The sequence below is a fragment of the Rousettus aegyptiacus genome, unplaced genomic scaffold (genome assembly GCF_014176215.1).
Source record: "Rousettus aegyptiacus isolate mRouAeg1 unplaced genomic scaffold, mRouAeg1.p scaffold_m13_p_9, whole genome shotgun sequence".
NCBI lineage: Eukaryota > Metazoa > Chordata > Mammalia > Chiroptera > Pteropodidae > Rousettus > Rousettus aegyptiacus.
The window spans coordinates 41656215-41678059 of NW_023416312.1; the positions used below are offsets into that span (position 1 = coordinate 41656215).

Genomic DNA, 21845 nt, shown 5'->3' on the forward strand with positions numbered 1-21845 from the left:
ATATATACAGAGCCACAGTCCTTATCCACAATTGAAAAAAAATTTAAATCTCCAGAAGTCAACAATGTTTTTATAATTAATTTTAGTGTCATAACTGACCTAACTCGAATTGGTTTGATAGCAAAACCTAAGGATGTGAGATCTTAATTATTATATTTATCCCATTTAGTGTGAATAATCATATGTTTTACTGAAGAAATACTAATGTGTCTGATTATAGGGCGATACCCCAGATCCCAATGGAAGTGTTATATAATATAAATTATATGTTTTCGTATTGCCTTTTTTAAAATTAAAATTAGTGGAGTGACATTGGCTACTACAATTATATAGGTTTCGAGTGAACAATTTGATGATACATCATCTTTATATTTCATTTCGTGTTTACCACCCAAAATCAAAATTGCCTTTTTAAAATCTAAAATTAAAAAAAAATGTAAAAAAAAAAGGTATCTAGTGACATCAGAAGCATGGAAGATTGAGAGATGTCCCAAGATCTCTCCCCTTAAAATAATAATAGCTGAACATATAAAACTTAAGTAATACCCAGCCTACACACAAGCATGTCTGAATGAGTGATCTGTGCATAAGAGCTACCAGAGGTCAGAACCTTGGGAGTCGGCAGAGGATTGGGAGGAATAAAGAAGCTGCCTCTTACAGCTAGAGCTCTCTGCAAGAGGAAGGGGTGGGGAGAAGTTGTGGCCGGTTCCTTGAACAGCCCTGCCGGCGAACCTGTGAGTTCCACAAAGCAGTATAGCCCAAGGATCAGGAGAGAAAGCAAAGCAAAGTAGGGAAAGCAGAAAAGTAACAGCTGATTATCACCAGCCACAACTGCAGAATGCAAAGCTGAGCCATACTAACCTCCATCCTTTAACACAGAGGGCATGCCTCGTCCCATATCCTCCAAGACTGAACACCATAGGCCCCAAGGAAAATTGAGCAAAAGCTACCAAAACTGTCACTAACACTGATGAACTGAGACAGAGGGTAGTGATTATGACCGAATATAAGAAAAAAAATAAGGCATTATTTAGGTTCAAAGTCGAAATCCAAGAGGCTTAGAAGCCACCTACTGGAACCCAAGAGAAAAACACCTTAGCAACAGGCTAAAGAGAGACCCTTGTATAATAAATTTATCTGAAAAAAAGATAAAAGGAAAGCAGAATACACTTCCATTAATGCTCAAGAGGAGAAATAGTCCATTAAACACCATGAACAATCAAGGTAACAAGGCAGCTCAGAAAGAAGGAGAAAAATCTTCAGAAAATAAGCTTAAAGACATAGAAATATGTGAAGGACTTGAATGACGGAGAATTTAGAATTGTACTTCTGAAGACTCAGATCAAAAATAATTCAGATCAACAATAACAGGAGTTGAAAACAACTAGATCAGCAGAATGAGTATTTTAGGAAAGAGATGGAAAACCTAAAAAAGAACCAAATAGAACTTCTGGAAATGAAGAACACACTAAAACAGAAGAATGAAATAACAAGCTTGGGCAAACGAGTCGACCAAATAGAGGAAAGGATCAGAATATTGAAGAGAGAAATCTAGAAATAATTCAAAAGGAAGAAGAGAGAAACTGAAGAATGAAAAATAACAAAAGGGAAATACAAGAACTAGCTAATACCATCAGGAAAGGCAACATAATAATAATGGGTGTTCCAGAAGGGATTAGAGAGCATTTTCAGACAAACAGTTGAGGAGAATTTTTGAAACCTAAGAATGAACTGGAGCTTGGAATTCAAGAAGTCAACAGACACCCAATTATCTCAACCGATAAAAAAAGTATTTTCTAAGACACATTATATTAAAATTATCAAAAATTAATGACAGAGAATTCTCACGGCAATCAGGGAAAAGAAGACAGTAACCAATAAAGGAACAATAATTAGAGTATCTTCGGATTTCTCGGCACAAACTTTACAAGCAAGAAATGAGTGAAATCAAATATTCAAATTATTAAATGAAAGGAACTACCAGCCAAGATTAATGTATCCAGCAAAGCTCTCCTTTAGATATGAAGAAGAAATAAAGACCTTTTTAGACATACAAAAATTGAGGGAATTCTCCACACAAGCCTGCATTACAGGAAATACTGAAAGGGATCAGCCCATGTAAAACAAAATAATAACAAAAAAGTACATAACTAGGAGCAAGGTGACTACCATGTAGATAGAAGCAGAGTAGTGAAATCCTTATTAAGGTAAGGGTATTATAAGCTTAAACAATAAGAAAAGAGATTTGCTATTGCAAGATAGTAATGAACATGCATCATACATAGGAACAAATTGAGACAACAATAACAGAAAAGGGGAGAATTCAAAGATCCAAATTCACAAAGGGGAATGGAGAAAAGGCACATGCAGAAGAAAATAGACTACTATCCTTTACATATTATTAATGGTAACCACACACCAATGATTCAGAAATGAAGTATGTAACATAAAAGAAGAAGGACCAGAGGGAAAATCCACAAAACCCAACAACAACAACAACAACAACAACAACAACAACAACAACAACAACCAAACGGAAATGAAAGGACAAGAAGTAATGGAAACGGTGAGCTATCAGAACACAAAAGGTAAAATGGCTATAGGAAAATCTCATATTCGAATAATCACCTTAAATGTGAATGGACTGAACTCAGTAATAAAAAGGCACAGAGTTGCAGAGTGGGTCAAAAAACAAAACCCAACCATATGCTGCCTCTAGAAGACAAATTGCAGTTCCAAAGACAACTATCGACTCAATGTGAAAGGGTGTAAAATAATATTTCAAGCAAATAGCATTCAGAGAAAAATGGGAATAACGACTAATATCAGATGATATAGACTTCAAAATAAAAAAGGTAAAGAAAAGTAGTGAGGGACACTTCATAATGATAAAGAGAATCATGTACCAAGAAGACATGACACTTATTAACATCTATACTCCCAATCAGGGAGCCCCAGAATATGTAAAGCAATTACTAACAGAACTAAAGGGAGAAACATACCAAAACACTATCATATTAGGGGACCTAAATACCCTACTGTCGATTATGGATAGATCATCCAAATAAAAATCAATAAGGAAATAACATCTTGTAATGACATATTATACCAACTGGACATAATTGACATTTAAAGAGCCTTCCATCCCAAAAGAGCTGCTTATACATTCTTCTCTAGTGTGCGTGGAACATTCTCAAGGATTGACCACATACTGGGATCCAGAGATAGCCTCAACAACTATAAGAGGGTTGAAATCATATCAACCATATTCTCTGATCATAATGCTTTGAAGTCAGAGATCAACTGTAAAGACAACATGGGGAGAACCACAACTACATGGAGATTAAACAACATGCTACTGAGGAATGACTAGGTCAGAGAAGAAATAAAAAGAGGGATAAAGAAATACATAGAAATGAGTGATGATGATAGTACAGCATATCAAAACCTTTGAGCCACGGCAAAATTGATAATAAAAGGAAAGTTCATACCATTGCAGGGCTATCTCAGAAAACAAGAATGAGTACAAATAAATAGCCTTGCACTTCATCTTTAAAACCTAGAAAAGGAAGAAGAAATGAAGCCTAAAATGAGCAGAAGGGAAGAATAATCAAAATTAGAGCAAAATTAAATGAAATTGAGAAAAATAGAAAAAGTAAATGCAAAAAAAAAGAGCTGGTTCTTTGAGAAGGTTAATTAAATTTACAAACCCTTGTCTAGACTCATTAAAAGAAAAAGAGAAACAAATAAAATCAGGGATGAAAGAGGAGAAATTATGACAGACACTGCAGAAATACAAAGGATCATATAAGAATACTGTGAAAGACTATATGACACCAAATTTAATGATCTAGAAGAAATGGACAAGTACTTAGAAAGATACAACCTTCCTAGGCTGATTCATGAAGAACTGGAAAATCTAAATAGACCAATCAGCAGTATAGAAGTTGAAACAATTATCAAACACCTACCAAAAAGTAAAAAGTCCAGGACTAGATGGCTTCACCAGTGAATTCTACCAAACATTCAAAGAAGATTTAATACTTATTCTCCTCAAACTCTTTCAAAAAATCAAAGAGGAAGCAATACATCCTAACTCATTTTATGAGGCCAATATTACCTTGATACCAAAACCTGGTAAAGAGAACACACGCGTGCGCGCGCGCACACACACACACACACACACACACACAGAGAGAGAGAGAGAGAGAGAGAGAGAGAGAGAACTATAGACCAGTATCTTTCATGAACACATATGCAAAAATACTAAAAAAGATACTAGCAAACAAAATGCAGCAACATATTAAAAGAATTATACACCCTGATCAAGTGGTTGTCACCCAGGGGCACAGGGGTGGTTCAACATATACAAATCAATTAATGGAAATCACCATATAAACAAATTTAAAAACAAGAATCATATAAACTTATCTGTAGATGCAGAACAAGCCTTTGACAAGATAGAGCATCTGTTTATGATCAAAACACACTACAAAATCAGTGTAGAAGGAAAGTACCTTAACATAGTAAACGTCATATACAAAACACCCTCAGGCAACATTATACTTAATGATGAAAAACGAAAAACCTTTTCTCAAAGATCAAGAACAAGACAGGGCTGTCCACTATTGCAACTGTTATACAACATAACATTGGAGGTCCTAGCTAGTGCAGTCAGTCAAGAGAAAGATATAAACGGTATCCAAATAGAAAATTTTGAAGAAGTCAAACTGTCACTATTTGTGGATGACCTGATTCTCTATATTGAAAACCCTCAAGATTCCACAAGAACCCTACTAGAAACAAGTAAATACAGTAAAGTTTCTGGATATAAAATCAACATTCAAAACTCCATAGCATTCCTATACTCTAATAGTGAAGTGTCAGAAAAATAAGTGGAAAAATAATTCCTTTTGCAATTACAAAAAAATAAAATAAATAAAATACCTAGGAATAAATTTAATGAAACTTGTGAAATCCTTATATAATGAAAACTAAAAGATCCTGTTAAAAGAAATTGAAGAAGACACAAAGAAATGGAAAGATATTCCATATTCTTGGATTGGAAGAATCAACATAGTTAAAATGGCATTATTTGCTAAAGTGTTATGCAGATTTAATGCAATCCCCATCAAAATCCCATTGGTGAGAAACATGGCAGAGTGAGAGACGTCTCCAGATCTCTACCCTTGAAACAGCAATAAGCTGAACATCTAAAGCTCAACAAAAAACACCCAAACTGCACACTAGCATGTCTGAGCATGGGATCTGCACATAAAAACTACCACAGGTTAGAACCCTGGGTGTCGGATGGTTGACTGAGAGAAATAAAAAAGCTGCATCCTGAAGCCGCTGGAGCTCCTTGAAGGAGGAGGTGGAGGGGTGAAGGAGGGGCAAGTTTGGGTAGTGAGTTCCCTGAACATTCCTTCCTGGAATAGCTGTGGCTGCAGGGCTCAGTCATCAGGGCAGAAAGCAAAGAAGTGGGACTGGACCACAGAGGAACAACAACTGAATTTTGCCAGCCGCAGTTGCAAAACTGAGGCTGAGCTGTAGCTCCCAACCCCCAACACAGAGGGCCCCTTCCCCCATACCCTCCAACATCAATCACCCTGGACCATCAGGTGAATCTGAGCAAACACTGCCGAGACTGTCACTGACACTGACAGGGACTGAAACTGAGGATATTGAACGTGATTAAATAAGTACAAGAAAATTTAAAAAGCATTATTAAGACTTTATATAAAACAGGGATCTAAGAGGCTTAGATGCCACCTACTGGAAACCAAAAGAAAAGGGCCTTCGCAACAGGCTAAAGAGAGACTTTTATATAATAAATCTTTCTGGAAAAACAGAAGAATATACTTCCGTTAATGCCCAGGCAAAGAAATAGTACATTAAACACCATGAACAACCAAGGTGACAAGGTATCTCAGAAGGAAAGAGAAAAATCTCCAGAAAACATGATTACAGACATAGAAATATGTGACCTAAATGACAGAGAATTTGGGATAGTACTTCTGGAAAAACTCAAAGAGATACAAAACAACTGAAATCAACAATTTCAGGAAATGAAAAAGGAACTAGATGGGTATAGCAAGGATATTGAAACCCTCAAAAGGAACCAAATAGAACTTCTGGAGATGAAGAATACACTGCAAGAGTTGAAAATTAAATAGCAAGCTTGGGAAATAGTTAACTAAATGGAGGAAAGGATCAGTGATATCAAAGACAGAAATCTAGAAATCAGAAGGAAGAAGAGAGAAGCCAAAAAATGAAAAATAATGAAAGAGAAATTCAAGAACTAGCTGATACCATCAGGAGAGGAAACATAAGAATAATGGCAATTCTTGAAGGCGAGAAAAAGGAACAGGGATTAGAAAGCATTTTCAGACAAATACTTGATGAGAATTTCCTAAATCTAAGGAATGAGCTAGTGCTTGGAATTCAAGAAGTCAAGAGAACACCCCATTATCTCAACCCAAAAAGGCCTTTACCAAGACACATCGTATTAAAATTATCAAAAATCAATGACAAAGAATTCTCAGGGCAGCCAGGGAGAAAAAAAATACAGTAAAATATCAAGGTAAACCCATTAGATTATCCTTGGACTTCTCAGCACAAACATTACAAGCCAGAAAAGAATGGAATCAAATATTTAAACTATTGATGAAAGGAACTATCATCCTAGAATAATCTATCCAGCTAAGCTCTCCTTTAGATATGAAGGAGAAATTAAGACTTTTCCAGACATACAAAAATAGAGAGAATTCTCTACTACGAGGCCTTCACTACAGGAAATACAAAAAAAACAAAATGACAAAAATACATAATTAGGAGTAAAGTAACTATCAGGCAAATAAAAGCAGAGGAGTGCAACCCTCACTAAGAACAGAGCATTATATGCTTAAATAATAAGAAGATAATTGTTATAACAAAATAATAATAAATTTTCAGCTTGCATAGGAACAAATTGAGATAACAATGAATGAAAAGGGGAGGATTCAAAGATCCAAATTCGCAAAAGGGAATGGAGACAAAAATTAACTCAGAATGGATTAAGGACCTAAATATAAGACCCGAAACAATAAAACACATGGAAGAACACATAGAAATTAAACTCAAGGAACTTGGATTTAAAGAGGATTTTATGAATTTGTCCTCAAACACAAGGGAAGTAAAAGCTAAAATAAATGAATGAGACTACATCAAACTAAAAAACTTCTGCTCAGCAAAAGAAATCATCAACAAGGTAAAGAGACAACCATCAAAATGGGAAAATATATTTGCAAGCAACACCCCTAATCAGAGTCTAATATCCAAAATATACAAAGAACTCATACAACTCAATAACAAAAAAAAGAAAGAAACAAACAAATGATCCAATCAAAAAATGGGCAGAGGACCTGAACAGACACTTGTCCCAAGAAGACATACAAATATCCAACAAACATTTGAAAAGATGCTCAAGATCTCTAGGTATTATGGAAATGCAAATCAAAACCACAATGAGATACCATCTCACACCTGTTAGAATAGCTATAATCAACAAGACAAGTAATAACAAATGTTGGAGAGGATGCGGAGAAAAAGAAACTGTCATACACTGCTTGTCGGACTGCAAATTGTTACAGGCACTATGGAAAACAGTTTAGAGGTTTCTCAAAAAATTAAGAATTTATCTACCATATGATCCATCAATCCTTCTTCTGGGTATTTACCCCAAAGACTTGAAAACCCATATCCAAAATGATATTTGCATAGTGATGTTCACAGCAGCACTATTTACAGTGGCCAGGACATGGAAGCAACTGAAGTGTCCTATGATAGATGACTGTGTAAAGAAGCTGTGGTACATATATATGATGGAATATTACTCAGCCATAAGAAGAGATGAAATACTGCCATTTGCGACATGGATGGACCTTGAGATAATCATGCTAAGCGAAATAAGCCAGACAGAAAAAGTTAAAAATCACATGATATTACTTATATGTGGGATATAAACCTAAAAGCAACAAATGAGCAGGACAAACAAACAGAGATTCATGGACAAGGACAATAGGTTAGTGTTTACTAGAGGAATATAGACTAGTGGTTACTACTGGGGTGGGGAAGGACAGGGGATAGATGGGTTAAGGGGGCCAAATATAGGTTTTAAGGGGGAGGGAGAAGTGGTTAAATGGGATCAAATATATAGTAGCTGAAGGAAACTGGACTTTGGGTGTTAAACACAAAGTATATAGAAGACAGATGATAATTTACACCTGAAAATCATATAATTGTATTAACCTATGTTACCCCAATAAACTGAATTATCTTTTTTAAATTTCCCATTGGAACTTTTTAAAGAAATAGAACAAAAATTCATTAGATTCATATGAAAGCACAAAAGACCCTGAGTGACCAAAGCCATCCTGAGAAAAAAGAAGGAGGTTGGGGGCATCACTCTGTCCGACTTCAAATTACACTACAAAGCGACAATAATCAAAACGGCATTGTATTGGCAGAAAAACAGACACACACACACCAGTGCAACAGAATCGAGAATCCAAAAGTAAACCTATGTTTATATGGGCAAACAATTTTCGACAAAGGAGCCAAAACATACAGTGGAGAAAAGAAAGCCTCCTCAGTAAATGGTGCTGTGAAAACTGCAAAGGCACCTGCAAAAGAATGAAACTAGACTGTCGTCTATGACCAAACACTAAAATGAACTCAAAATAGATTTTAAAAACCTGAATAGAAGACCTGAAACAATAAATTACATAGAAGAAAACATAGGAACTAAACTCATGGACCTTGGTCTAACAGAGGATTTTATGAATGTGACCGCAAAGGCAAGGGAAGTAAAAGCAAAAATAAATGAATGGGACTACATCAAACTAAAAGGCTTCTGCACAGCAAAACAAACCATCAACGACGTAAAGAGAAAACCATCCTAATGGGAAAATATATTTGCAAGCAATAAGGGCCTAATCCACAATATACAAAGAACTCATACAACACAACAACAATAACAACAAACAATCCAATCAAAAATTGGGCAGAGGACCTGAATAGACACTTGTCCCAAGAAGACATACAAATGTCCAACGAACATATGAAAGGATGCTCAACATAGCTAGCTATTAGGGAAATGAAATCAAAACCACAATGAACTACCATCTCACACCCGTCAGCATAGCTATCATCAACTGGACAAGTAATAAAAAATGTTGTAGAGGATATAGAAGAAAAGGAACCCTCATACACTGATGGTAAGACTGTAAACTGGTATAGCCACTATGGAAAACAGTATGGAAGTTCCTAAAAAAACTAAAAATTGATCTACTATATGATCCAGCCATCCCTCTACTGGGTATTTACCCCAAAGATTTGAAAACCCATATCTGAAAAGTTATTTGCACACCGATGTTCACAGTAGTATTATTCACGGTGGCCAGGACATATATGCAACTGAAGTATCCTACAATAGGTGATTGGATAAAGAAGCTGTGGTACATGTATACAATGGATTGTTTCCCTACTATCGAAAGAGATGAAATACTGCCATTTGCAATAACAAGGATGGACCTTGAGATAATTATGCTAACGGAAATATGCCAGACAGAAAGAGTTGAAAACCACGTGATTGATATGTGGAATATAAACCTAAAAGCAACAAACAAATTTGACAAATAGAGATTCATGGACATAGACAATAGACAATAATAGACAATAGACTAGTGTTTATCAGAAGGTGAGGGAGAGGGGAGAAGTAGATGGGGTAAAAGGGGTCAAATATGTGGTGACAGAAAGGAATCTAACAGTGGGAGGTGAACATGCAATGCACGTTATGTTGTGACAGAAATAAATCTATATGAGGTGAACATACAGTGTAAAATATATATGACTTACTGTAGAATTGTATACTTGAAACTTACTGGATTTCATTAATAAATACACCATAATAAAAAATTAATTAATAAATAAATAAAAAATATCTGCCCTGACACCCTCCAAACATTTCAGATAAGGTACTCTAGTAACATTTACATAGTCCCCGTCTTTCTCTGCACTGCCAGTGAATATCTAGATGTTTTGAAAATCAGTAAAGATTACTATGTATACAAACAACGTAATGTTAGTGTATAAGGACAAAGCTTTATACTGTATCAAAATAACTTTATGTTGTTTAAAGCAATCTAATTTATAACCCAAGATCTTTTGATACTTTCAGATTGTCAGGTTGTTTTTTCTTATTTCTTTTGCTAAAGCGCTATTAAATAGATTTTGATGCCCAGAGTTTTGATATTAAATTTGCTGATGAAATGTAATCTTTGAGTTTACTACAATGATTATCTGTTCTTAGGGACCTGTCAATGTGCATCAGTGAAACAAAATGCCACTCCAAAATATAGTATAGCTTTTAAAATGTAGCAACATTTTACTGGTAAAATAAAAAAATCTGGGGCAAACCCTTCCTTATTCCAATAAGCCCATCAGGAGAAAATGTTAGTGCTCTTTATCTAACTCACAGCTGATGACTAATAGTTTTCATTCAAGAAAGATATCATTGGTCAAGAATGTAGCCATCTATGTACTTCAAATATTGAGTCTTTCCCATTACTAGCAGCTTATTTTCAGAAACCCATTCAGGATGCTTTTGCACTGTCTACACCATATTCAAAGTCTGTTACCCTGATCTCTACTCTTCTGGCTTTTCAGAAAACAATTCCTCTAGCACTTTTACTAGGTGCTCAGTGAAGGAATTATGTGTTTCACCCTAAAATGTGACAATTTACTTAGCAATATTAAAGTTAAGTTTTGTTTGAAAAAAGGATCTTTAATGAATTTTTTAAAAAATATAACAAACTGAATCAAAAGAGATATTGCACTATTAATCAAATTGGGTATTGTGACTTTTAGTATGAATTGGGCTAAAATTAGACATTTTGATCACTAAAAAGCTACTTCATGATAGTTCTCTTTTGACTTCTCTTTTGTCTTTTTGTTCTCCCAAGACTCCTTCTTTCCATCTTTTCCTCACTGTTCCATGTAGCCTTTACCCCATCTACTTCTCCCCTCTCCCTCACCTTCTGATAAACACTAGTCTATTGTCTATTGTCTATTGTCTATGTCCATGAATCTCTATTTGTCAAATTTGTTTGTTGCTTTTAGGTTTATATTCCACATATCAATCACGTGGTTTTCAACTCTTTCTGTCTGGCATATTTCCGTTAGCATAATTATCTCAAGGTCCATCCTTGTTATTGCAAATGGCAGTATTTCATCTCTTTCGATAGTAGGGAAACAATCCATTGTATACATGTACCACAGCTTCTTTATCCAATCACCTATTGTAGGATACTTCAGTTGCATATATGTCCTGGCCACCGTGAATAATACTACTGTGAACATCGGTGTGCAAATAACTTTTCAGATATGGGTTTTCAAATCTTTGGGGTAAATACCCAGTAGAGGGATGGCTGGATCATATAGTAGATCAATTTTTAGTTTTTTTAGGAACTTCCATACTGTTTTCCATAGTGGCTATACCAGTTTACAGTCTTACCATCAGTGTATGAGGGTTCCTTTTCTTCTATATCCTCTACAACACTTTTTATTACTTGTCCAGTTGATGATAGCTATGCTGACGGGTGTGAGATGGTAGTTCATTGTGGTTTTGATTTCATTTCCCTAATAGCTAGCTATGTTGAGCATCCTTTCATATGTTCGTTGGACATTTGTATGTCTTCTTGGGACAAGTGTCTATTCAGGTCCTCTGCCCAATTTTTGATTGGATTGTTTGTTGTTATTGTTGTTGTGTTGTATGAGTTCTTTGTATATTGTGGATTAGGCCCTTATTGCTTGCAAATATATTTTCCCATTAGGATGGTTTTCTCTTTACGTCGTTGATGGTTTGTTTTGCTGTGCAGAAGCCTTTTAGTTTGATGTAGTCCCATTCATTTATTTTTGCTTTTACTTCCCTTGCCTTTGCGGTCACATTCATAAAATCCTCTGTTAGACCAAGGTCCATGAGTTTAGTTCCTATGTTTTCTTCTATGTAATTTATTGTTTCAGGTCTTCTATTCAGGTTTTTAAAATCTATTTTGAGTTCATTTTAGTGTTTGGTCATAGACGACAGTCTAGTTTCATTCTTTTGCAGGTGCCTTTGCAGTTTTCACAGCACCATTTACTGAGGAGGCTTTCTTTTCTCCACTGTATGTTTTGGCTCCTTTGTCGAAAATTGTTTGCCCATATAAACATAGGTTTACTTTTGGATTCTCGATTCTGTTGCACTGGTGTGTGTGTGTCTGTTTTTCTGCCAATACAATGCCGTTTTGATTATTGTCGCTTTGTAGTGTAATTTGAAGTCGGACAGAGTGATGCCCCCAACCTCCTTCTTTTTTCTCAGGATGGCTTTGGTCACTCAGGGTCTTTTGTGCTTCCATACAGATCTGATGATTTTTGTTCATTTCCTTAAAAAATGCCGATGGAATTTTGATAGGGATTGCATTAAACTGTATAATGCTTTAGATAATATGGTCATTTTAACTATGTTGATTCTTTATATCTAAGAACACGGAATATCTTTCCATTTCTTTGTATCTTCTTTTATATCTTTTCATAGGGTCTTATACTTTTCATCATGCAGGTCCTTCACATGTTTCATTAAGTTTATTCCTAGGCATTTTATTCTTTTTGTTGTGATTGCAAAAGGAATTATTTTTTCCACTTCTTTTTCTGACACTTTATTATTAGAGCATAGGAACGCTATGGATTTTTGAACGTTGATTTTGTATCCAGAAACTTTACTGTATTTGCTTTTTGTTTGTAGTAGTGTTCTTGTGGAGTGTTTAGGGTTTTCTGTATAGAGAATCATGTCATCTGCAAATAGCAACAGTTTGACTCCTCCATTTCCTATTTGGATGCCTTTTATATCTTTCTCTTGCCTGACTGCACTAGCTAGGACCTCCAATGTTATACTGAATAACAGTTGCGATAATGGACAGCCTTGTCTTGTTCCTAATCTTTGAGAAGAGGTTTTTAGTTTTTTTTTTTTTATCATTACGTATAATGTTGCCCGAGGGTTTTTCATATATGGCATTTACTGTGTTAAGGTACTTTCTTTCTATCCCGATTTTGTAATGTGTTTTAGTCATAAATGGATGCTGTATCTTGTTGAAGGCTTTTTCTGCATCTACTGATATGAACATAGGATTCTTATTTTTAATTTGCTTATGTGGTTTATCACATTAATTGATTTACACTTGTTGAACCATCCCTGTGCCTCTGAGATGAAGCCCACTTGATCGTGTTATATAACCTTTTTAATATGTTGCTGTATTTGGTTCACTAGTATGATATTTAAGATTTTTGCATCTATGTTCATGAGAGATATTGGTCTGTAGTATTCTTTTTTTTTTTTTGCATCAACTTTACCAAGTTTTGGTATCAGAGTAATACTGGCCTCATAAAATAAGTTGGGAAGTATTGCCTCCTCTTCTATTTTTTGAACAATTTGAGGAGAATAGGTATTAAATCTTCTTTGACTGTTTAGTAAATCTTCTTTGACTGGACCCGGACTTTTACTTTTTGATAGCTTTTTGATGGTTGTTGTAATTTCCATAGTGCTGATAGGTCTATTTAGATTTTCCAGTTCTTGATTCAGACTAGGAAGATTATATATTTTTAAGTACTTGTCCATTTCTTCTCAGTTTAAATTTGTTGTTATATACTTTTTTCATACTATTCTTGTATGATTCTTTGTATTTCTGTGATATCAGTTGTAGTTTCCCCTCTTTCATCCCTGATTTGTTTATTTGTGTTCTTTCTCTTTTCTCTTTACTGAGTCTAGCCAGGGGCTGGCAATTTTATTAACCTTCTCAAAGAACCAGCACTTTGTAACATTTATTTTTTCTGTTTTTTGTTGTTGTTGTTTGTTTTAAATTTCATTTATTTCTGCTCTAATTTTGATGATTTCTTTCCTTCTGTAACTTTAGGCTTCATTTGTTCTTCCTTTTCTAGTTTGTTAAGATGAAACATTAGGTTTTTTATTTGGATCATTCTTGCTTTTGGAGATAAGCCTGTAATGATATGAACTTTTCTTTTGTGACCGCTTTTGTCGTTTCCCCAAATTTTAATATGATGCATTATCATTACCATTTGTTTCTTTGTATCTCTTGATCTCTATTTCTTCTCTGACCCAGTTATAATTCAGTGGCATGTTCTTTAATCTCCATGTATTTGTGGTTCTTCTTGATTTCATTTTTTAATTGATCTCTAGTTTCAAAGCATTATGATTAGAGAATACGGTTGTTATGATTTCAACCCTCTTATATTTGTTAAGGCTATCTCCATGTCCCAAAGTGTGGTCGATTCTTGAGAATGTACCATGTGCACTAGAGAAGAATGTATAAGCAGCCCTTTAGGGATGGAAGGCTCTGTAAATGTCAATTATGTCCAGTTGATGTAATGTGTTATTTAAGGATGTTATTTCCTTATTGATTTTCTGTTTGGATTATTTTGTCCATAATCGACAGTGGGGTGCTTAAGTCCCCTAATATGATTGTGTTTTGGTCTTTTTCTCTATTTCTGTTAGCAATCACTTTATGTATTTCAAGGCTTCCTGATGGGGAACATAGATAGTAATAAGTGTTATGTCTTCTTGGAGCATTATTCCCTTTGTTATTATGAAGTGTCCCTAAGGATCTTTCTTGACATTTTTTATTTCAAAATCTATTTTTTTATATATTAGTACCACTACTCCTGCTTTTCTCTGAATGCTATTTGCTTGAAAACTCATTTTCCACCCTTATACTTTGACTCTATATTTTTCTTTGGAACTGAGATGTCTCCTGGAGGCAGCATATGGTTGGATTTCTTTCTTTCTTTTTCTCTCTCTTTTTTTTTTTGATCCAATCTGCAACCTTGCTCCTATTTATTGGTGAGTTCAGTCCATTTACATTTAGGGTGATTATTTAAATATGAAGTTTTCTTATAGCCATTTTATCCTTTGCTCTCTTGTTTCAATGTTTCCATTGCTTTCCCATCCTTGTGTTTATATATTATTTTTTATTTTATTGTTGTTGGAATTTGTGGATTTTCCCTCTGATACTTCTTATTTCATGTTATATACTTCAGTTCTGAATCTTTGGTGTGTGATTATTATTACCAATATGTAGAGGATAGTTTATGTGTATACACACACACACACACACACACACACACACACACACACACTAGTCCATTTTCTTTTGTGTGTGCCTTATTTCTATTCCCATTTGTGAATTTAGATCTTTGAATCCTCCCTTTTCCTGTTATTATTGTCTCAGTTTGTCCCTATGTATGCTGAACGTTCATTACTATCTTGCTATAGCAAATCTCTTAATAAGGGTTGCATTTCTCTGCTTCTATCTGCCTGCTAGTCACCTTACTCATAGTTATGTTTTATTTTTTGTCATTTTATTTTAGGTGAGCTGACTCTTTTCAGTATCTCCTGTAATGCCCACCTTGTAGTGGAGAATTCCCTCAATTTTTGTGTCTAAAGGTGAGCTTTGCTGTATACATTAATCTTAGCTAGTAGTTCCACTCCTTTCCAGCCTGTAAAGTTTGTGCTGAGAAGTCTGACGATAATCTAATGGGTTTTCCATTATAGGTTACCATCTTTTTTACCCTGGATGTACTAATAATTCTTTCTTTGTCACTAATTTTTGATAATTTTTATATAATGTGTCCTAGAGAGAGCCTTTTTAGGTTGAGATAATTAGATGTTTGTTGCGTCCTTGAATTCCAAGCTCTAGCTCATTCCTTAGGTTTGGGAAATTCTCACCAACTATTTATATGAAAATGCTTTCTAATCCCTGCTCCCCCTACTTAGAGAATGTTCATTATTCTTATGTTTCCTCTCCTGATGGTATCAGCTCTTTTATTTTTCTTTCATTAGTTTTCATTCTTTGGTTTCTCTCTTCTTCCTTCTGATTTTTTTCTAGATTTCTGTCTTCGATATCACTGATCCTTTCCTCCATCTGGTTGATGCTGTTGTCCAAGCTTGCTATTTCATTTTCATCTCTTTCAGTGTATTCATGTCCTGAAGTTCTATTTGGTTCCTTTAGAGTTTTAATCTCCCTGTTAATAAACTCATTATGCTGATATAGTTGTTTTTTTCAATTCCTAAAATTGTGGATATGAATTATTTTGTATCTCATTGAGTTTTTTTCAGAAATACCATCCTGAATTCTCTCTCATTTATGTCACTCACATATTTCTATGTCTTTACACTTATTTTCTGGAAATGTTTCTCTTTCTTTCTGAGCTGCCTTGTAACCTTAGTTGTTCATGGTGTTTAATGGACTATTTCTCCACCTGGGCATTAATGGAAGTGTATTCTGCTTTTTTTCTAGAAAGAGGATTTATTATATAAAAATCTCTCATTAGTCTGTTGCTAGAATGGTGTTTTTCTTTTGGTTTCCAGTAGGTGGTGTCTAAGCCTCTTAGATCCTTGCTTTATATAAAATCTTAGTAATACCTTTTCTTCTTGTAAATACTGAATCACATTTGCTACCCTCAGTTTCAGTCCTTGTCAGTGTCAGTTAGCAACGGTTTCAGTAGCATTTGCTTAGATTCCCCTGGGTCTCCTCAGTGTTTGGTTTTGGAGGATATGGGGGAGGTGCCCTCTGGCTTGGGGGATGGGGGCTGTGGCTCAGTCTTGCATATTGCAACTGTGCCTAGTAATAACCAAGAGTTGCTTCTCTGCTGTTCCCACTTCTCTGTTTTCTATCCAGGTCCCTGGGCACTGCTGCTGCATGGAGCTCACAGCTCTCTCAAGCAGGTCTGTTAGGGGGACCCACTGCACCTTCTCATCTCCACCTCCTCCTTAAGGGAACTTTGGCTGGGAAAGGCAGCTTCCTTGTTTCCCCAGTCTACTATTGACTCCCGGAGTTATGATCTGTAGTAGCTCCTATGCGCAGCTCCCTTACCCAGATATGCTTGTGTGCAAGTTGGGTATTTTTTGTTGGATTTTAGATGTTCAGCTTATTGTTGTTTCAAGGGGAGAGATCTGGGGATATCTCTCATTCTACCATGTTTCTGACATCTCTTTACATTCTTTTGAGTGAGCATCAAAGGAATTAATTAAAGCAGTTAGTACCTGACACATTTTATCATTATATAATTTTTGTTGGTGTTACCATTTAATTACATGTTTAAAAATTCTACACTCAAAAATATAAATTTAAAATTATGTTCAGTATCATATCATCTATATTTTTTCTTTAGAAACTGTACATATATATATATATATATATATAGTTTTCAAAGTAAGGTCTTATTTAATATTCTCTTTTCTGTATACATGGTTTATTCTCTTAGATGTTTTCCTAAAATTATTTTTTTTCTTCTTTTGACATATGTTAGAATGCCAGAAAATTAGTGATCAGGTATATTGTTTCTTCTTCAGCCCTTCCAAAATATGCTTTGTCCCTTCTACACGTTACTGCAAAATGACCTACATGGGCTATCTAAAATACATCCCATGGATCATTGGCTTTGATAAATAATTTCCGTCTTACATCTATTTCCTTGTCTGTCTTCTCAACTTTGATATATTTTTAAGAACCATCATGAGATGATTTCAGTAAACTGGACATACTATAACAAGACATTATATTAGGAAGAACTCTTTTTAAATAGTTTTATTTTAATTTTTGGTATTTAAAACAATTATCAAGTGCTAATCAACCACACTACCTTTTAACTGTTTAAAGAGTTTTAAAACAGCATTCATTTGGAGAATAAAAATTAAATAGATAATATTTCTCCAAAGTCTGTATTTGAAATATAATGACTTAATTTTTATTTGACAGATATACAGTTACAATGAAGCAAACATGTTTGGCTATCTATGTACATCTGTATGGATTATCTATCTTTACAATTTTTTTATAGTCAAAGTAAGTTGTAGCTAAGTATTTCATCTTTAATATGTCCAGTGTAGCATTGTTATTTTTTGAGATTTGAGACTCCAAATTGCCCCATGTAAATTTCTTATTTGAAAATACTCTTAACTCTAACAGTATTAATGATGCAACAATAATATTCTTGGTCTCCTGGCAACAGTATCCATGATGTTGTGGCAAGTGAAGTGCAGAGAATGTGAGGAGATCAGTTGATGGGGAACTCTGGAGAGGGAAGTTAGTCTTCAGAGTAGGAGTGCTGTTAAATTGAACAAAGTGTGCTACCAAAAGACACGGTGAGAAATCCTGTAAAAGGGGAGCAGTAATAGATGAGAGACATAATATAACTGATGTGTTAATGTAGTATCAGGAATTATGTTTATTCACAACTCCAGGGTAAGGAATTACAAAATCCTCCAGATTAATTAACTAACACATTAACATTTCAATAAATAGGCTGATAATAAATGATTTCCACAATTTAACTTCAGATATTTCTAAAGTGAAGTATTAAAGTAAAATTCTGTACCTCACTGTTTTTTAGCTATCAAGTACATTTAACTATTACATGCCAGTGAAAGAAAGTTATAGCCAAGTAATCTAGTATGTTTGCAAATATATTTTACATATATTTTTTTCTATAATCCTGAACTTCCTTTTAAGATTTTCTTTCTTCCTTTAAAGCACTCATCAGTTACCTATTTTGCGTAGTCTCTAAGTACCTTAAAAGTGAATTCTATTTTATGCTAATAGAACAATTTAATGCAAGTAAAGATTAGAAACTATAATCATATTAATACAGTTGACATTAGTAGTAATAAATGCAGTGGATTTTATCAAGACAATTCTATTTTAAACTATTCAAAATTCAAGGACTGATATTTGAATTGTTTCTTCAAAGAATGCTATTCAGTTGTTTCTCTTGTGAGAAGTGGCAATGGGAGATATGGGAGATAGGAGATATGGGAAAAACATAATATTTCTAGCCAAATAAAGAGCAGAAGGTATTGAAGTGAAGGAGAGAACTCCTCATGATAAAGAGAGTTAAAAAAAATAGATACTAGGAATATAAGACTTGTTTCAGAAAAACTGCCTTCTGGGCATGGATTTAAGTTTGTGTTTATGTTGGCAAAGGTTGAAGAACTGTGGGGAAGAAGAGGAGTTATTTGTGTGCCTTTGTGTGTGTATGTGTGTGTGGTGTGGTGGTGGTGGTGGTGGGGTGAGTTGGATGGGTGGGAGATAGAAAAGACACAGGCCAGACAGTATTTATGGGGGTGAGAGGAAATTGATTTTCTGTGTGGTAAGGGAGGAAAGTTGGTATTATTCCACCAGAAAAAGTTCAGCACTAAAGGAGAAAGGGAAGCAGTGGAGAGATTGCCTTCCTGAGGTAAATGGAACCCATATGACTCAATACTACAGACCACCTTAAATTGTGTGACAACAGGTTGCCATGGAAATAGTTTGTGCTACCAGGGGGATGAGCCTGGGAGGAAGGGAAGTCTTCAAGTGAGTGGGACTAGAGAGGTGTATTGGGGGAAGTCATTTCAGCACCCAGTTGCCTTTGGACAGCTGCAGCTTAGCAGCCTTGGCAGCTGTTGAAAGTGCTTGCTCTCTGCGTTCTCTCTTTTCTTCTTTAATTTCTTTCTGTCCTTACTTCTCCCCATATTCCTTCCTTTTAATTTTAATTTATGCATTTATGTTTTTTTTTTCTCTCTGACAACCTCTCCCCTTTTCCTGTGTGCTTGCCGGCAGGCTCTTTCCAGAGCTTCACTCTAGAGGCACATCCCCTCCCCCTTCCAGTTGCTCCTTGCCAGGACGGATTCGGAGAGCTGCAGTTGGTAAAGTGAGTTCTTATGGCTGATAAGGTGCGGTGAGGGGAGAGGGAAAGAGACATACATACATACATACATACATACATACATACATACATACATACATACAGCTGAAGCTTTTCCCTGGAGCATTCTAATGAGTTCCTCCTTTCCTGCTTCTGCAGATAGTATTCATGAATCACGTGGAAAGTGTATCTTCTGTTAGCTATAATTCTGGTCCCTTTCATTCTCTACAGAATCCTTGACCCCGTGAGTGTTGACAGGATTATCTACAAAGTGATAAGAGAGCCAGAATGACTTAGGAAATGCTTACCTGGTTACTGTGTTTAATGTGAGAGTTATAGCAAGCTGAATAGGTTCCAGTGCAGAGGAGATGGAGCTTTGGTCTCACTAGATAGCTTTAGCTCCAAAATTGCCCAGAAGCCTATTCAGAATCTTCTCGGTAGTATCTTCGCTCCCTCCAAAGGGAACTAGAGTACTCTTTGGACAGTTCCCCTTTTCTGAAGTTGATGGCAGTTTGGAGAGGCAGCAACTCTTTGCATTAGGTACATCAGAAGCAAAAGAAGCTTGACTCTGTGGTTGTTGAATTTGCATAGCTATCAACCTCTACCAGTCACTGTAAGGAGTAGAGGGGAAGAAGAAGGAGGTGATACTGCTGCTAGCTTTCATACTTCCCACTGTAAGGGATTGATGTGAAACCTGAAAGGATTTGGGAGATGATTTCCTCATAACAATACACACTTTTAACACTTAAAAAACAACATCCACGGGAACACACACACACACACACACACACACACACACATGCGCGCACACAAGAAACAAAAACAAACAAGAAATTTTACCTGTGTGGGTTGGGGAAGAATGGGAAGAAAGTGATAAGATTTTTCTGGAATTAGGGGATGAGGTTTCATCTGGAAGAAGGCAGGTTTTTTTAAAGCTTCTGAGCACGCTTTTAAATCCAGAGCTGTTTCTCTTTGAGACATTTGTGTTCTTTAGGTGCCTGGCATGTTCATTTTAATTGTTCCAGCACACCTTTCACCTGAGTTTTTCAACTCAAAAACCCTCTTTTAGCATGATTCTATCCACGTACGTATAATAATTTCTAAAACAATTTATTTACCTATTCATCGATGACAGGAAACCAGGAATTCATGTAAATAGTCAGTAAGAACACTATTAGAATTGGAAATGGTGCTAAGCATAGTATTTGAAAATAAGTGGTCATAATTAGAGAGAATGACAGACCAGGATATGAATAACACTAACATAGAAACCATGTGCCTGCCTTGTGGGTCTAAATAGAAACTAGAAACCTTGAATACTTTCACAATCTTTTGGTACAGGGGAAATTGATGTTCTCCTTTCCCTCCCTCCATTGGGCCAGGCCTAATTCTAATAAGCCCCACAAACATCTCAACACTTTGCTACTCCTAGTAATTGGAAATGAAGTTACTACACATATTTTTAACGTAACTTAAAACGCTTTTTAATTAAGAAAATTTAAAAAATAAATGCATTTTTCTGAAGCTTTATAATTATCTAAGGAACATTTGTAAGGAGCTATATTTGGAAAAAGAACCCACTAATTTCATGAGTAGAATCCTAGACAAGTCAGTCTTTGCAACTCAAAAAGTTTTGTGAATTGACTTAATTGGAACTGTTTTAGCATCAGTAGTGATATGACTCATTCTTCAAAATGAAATTTAAAAATGACTAATGCTAAAAGTGAACTGATATTGAGAATTGTCTCCCAAATTTTTCAATGCTATAGACTTGTAATATCAACAGTTCATTATGGCATAAGTAATACAGTGTTTTGTGATATAAATATTATATACACATAATAATGAAAGTTTCACATAAACATTCAAATAGCTTTAACTTCCTATGACTTCTCAATACTTTTTCAAATAATCTGTTAAAATAGCACACATTAGTATTATAATTCTAAATTCAACAATGCATAAAATAAATATGGATTTTTATCTATATTAAGAACTTTGGAAATGTACAGCTTCCCTTTTAATTGTTCAAACTTTTTAAATTTAAAACGCTCATCCTTTGCCAGAATTTA

General features: G+C 35.1%; 1 protein-coding gene across 2 annotated transcripts in view; it reads left to right on the forward strand.

Annotated features, from left to right (window-relative positions):
• Positions 1 to 21845, forward strand: part of TENT5D (terminal nucleotidyltransferase 5D) — a 90831-nt gene that overhangs the window by 49020 nt on the left and 19966 nt on the right. The window lies entirely within an intron of this gene.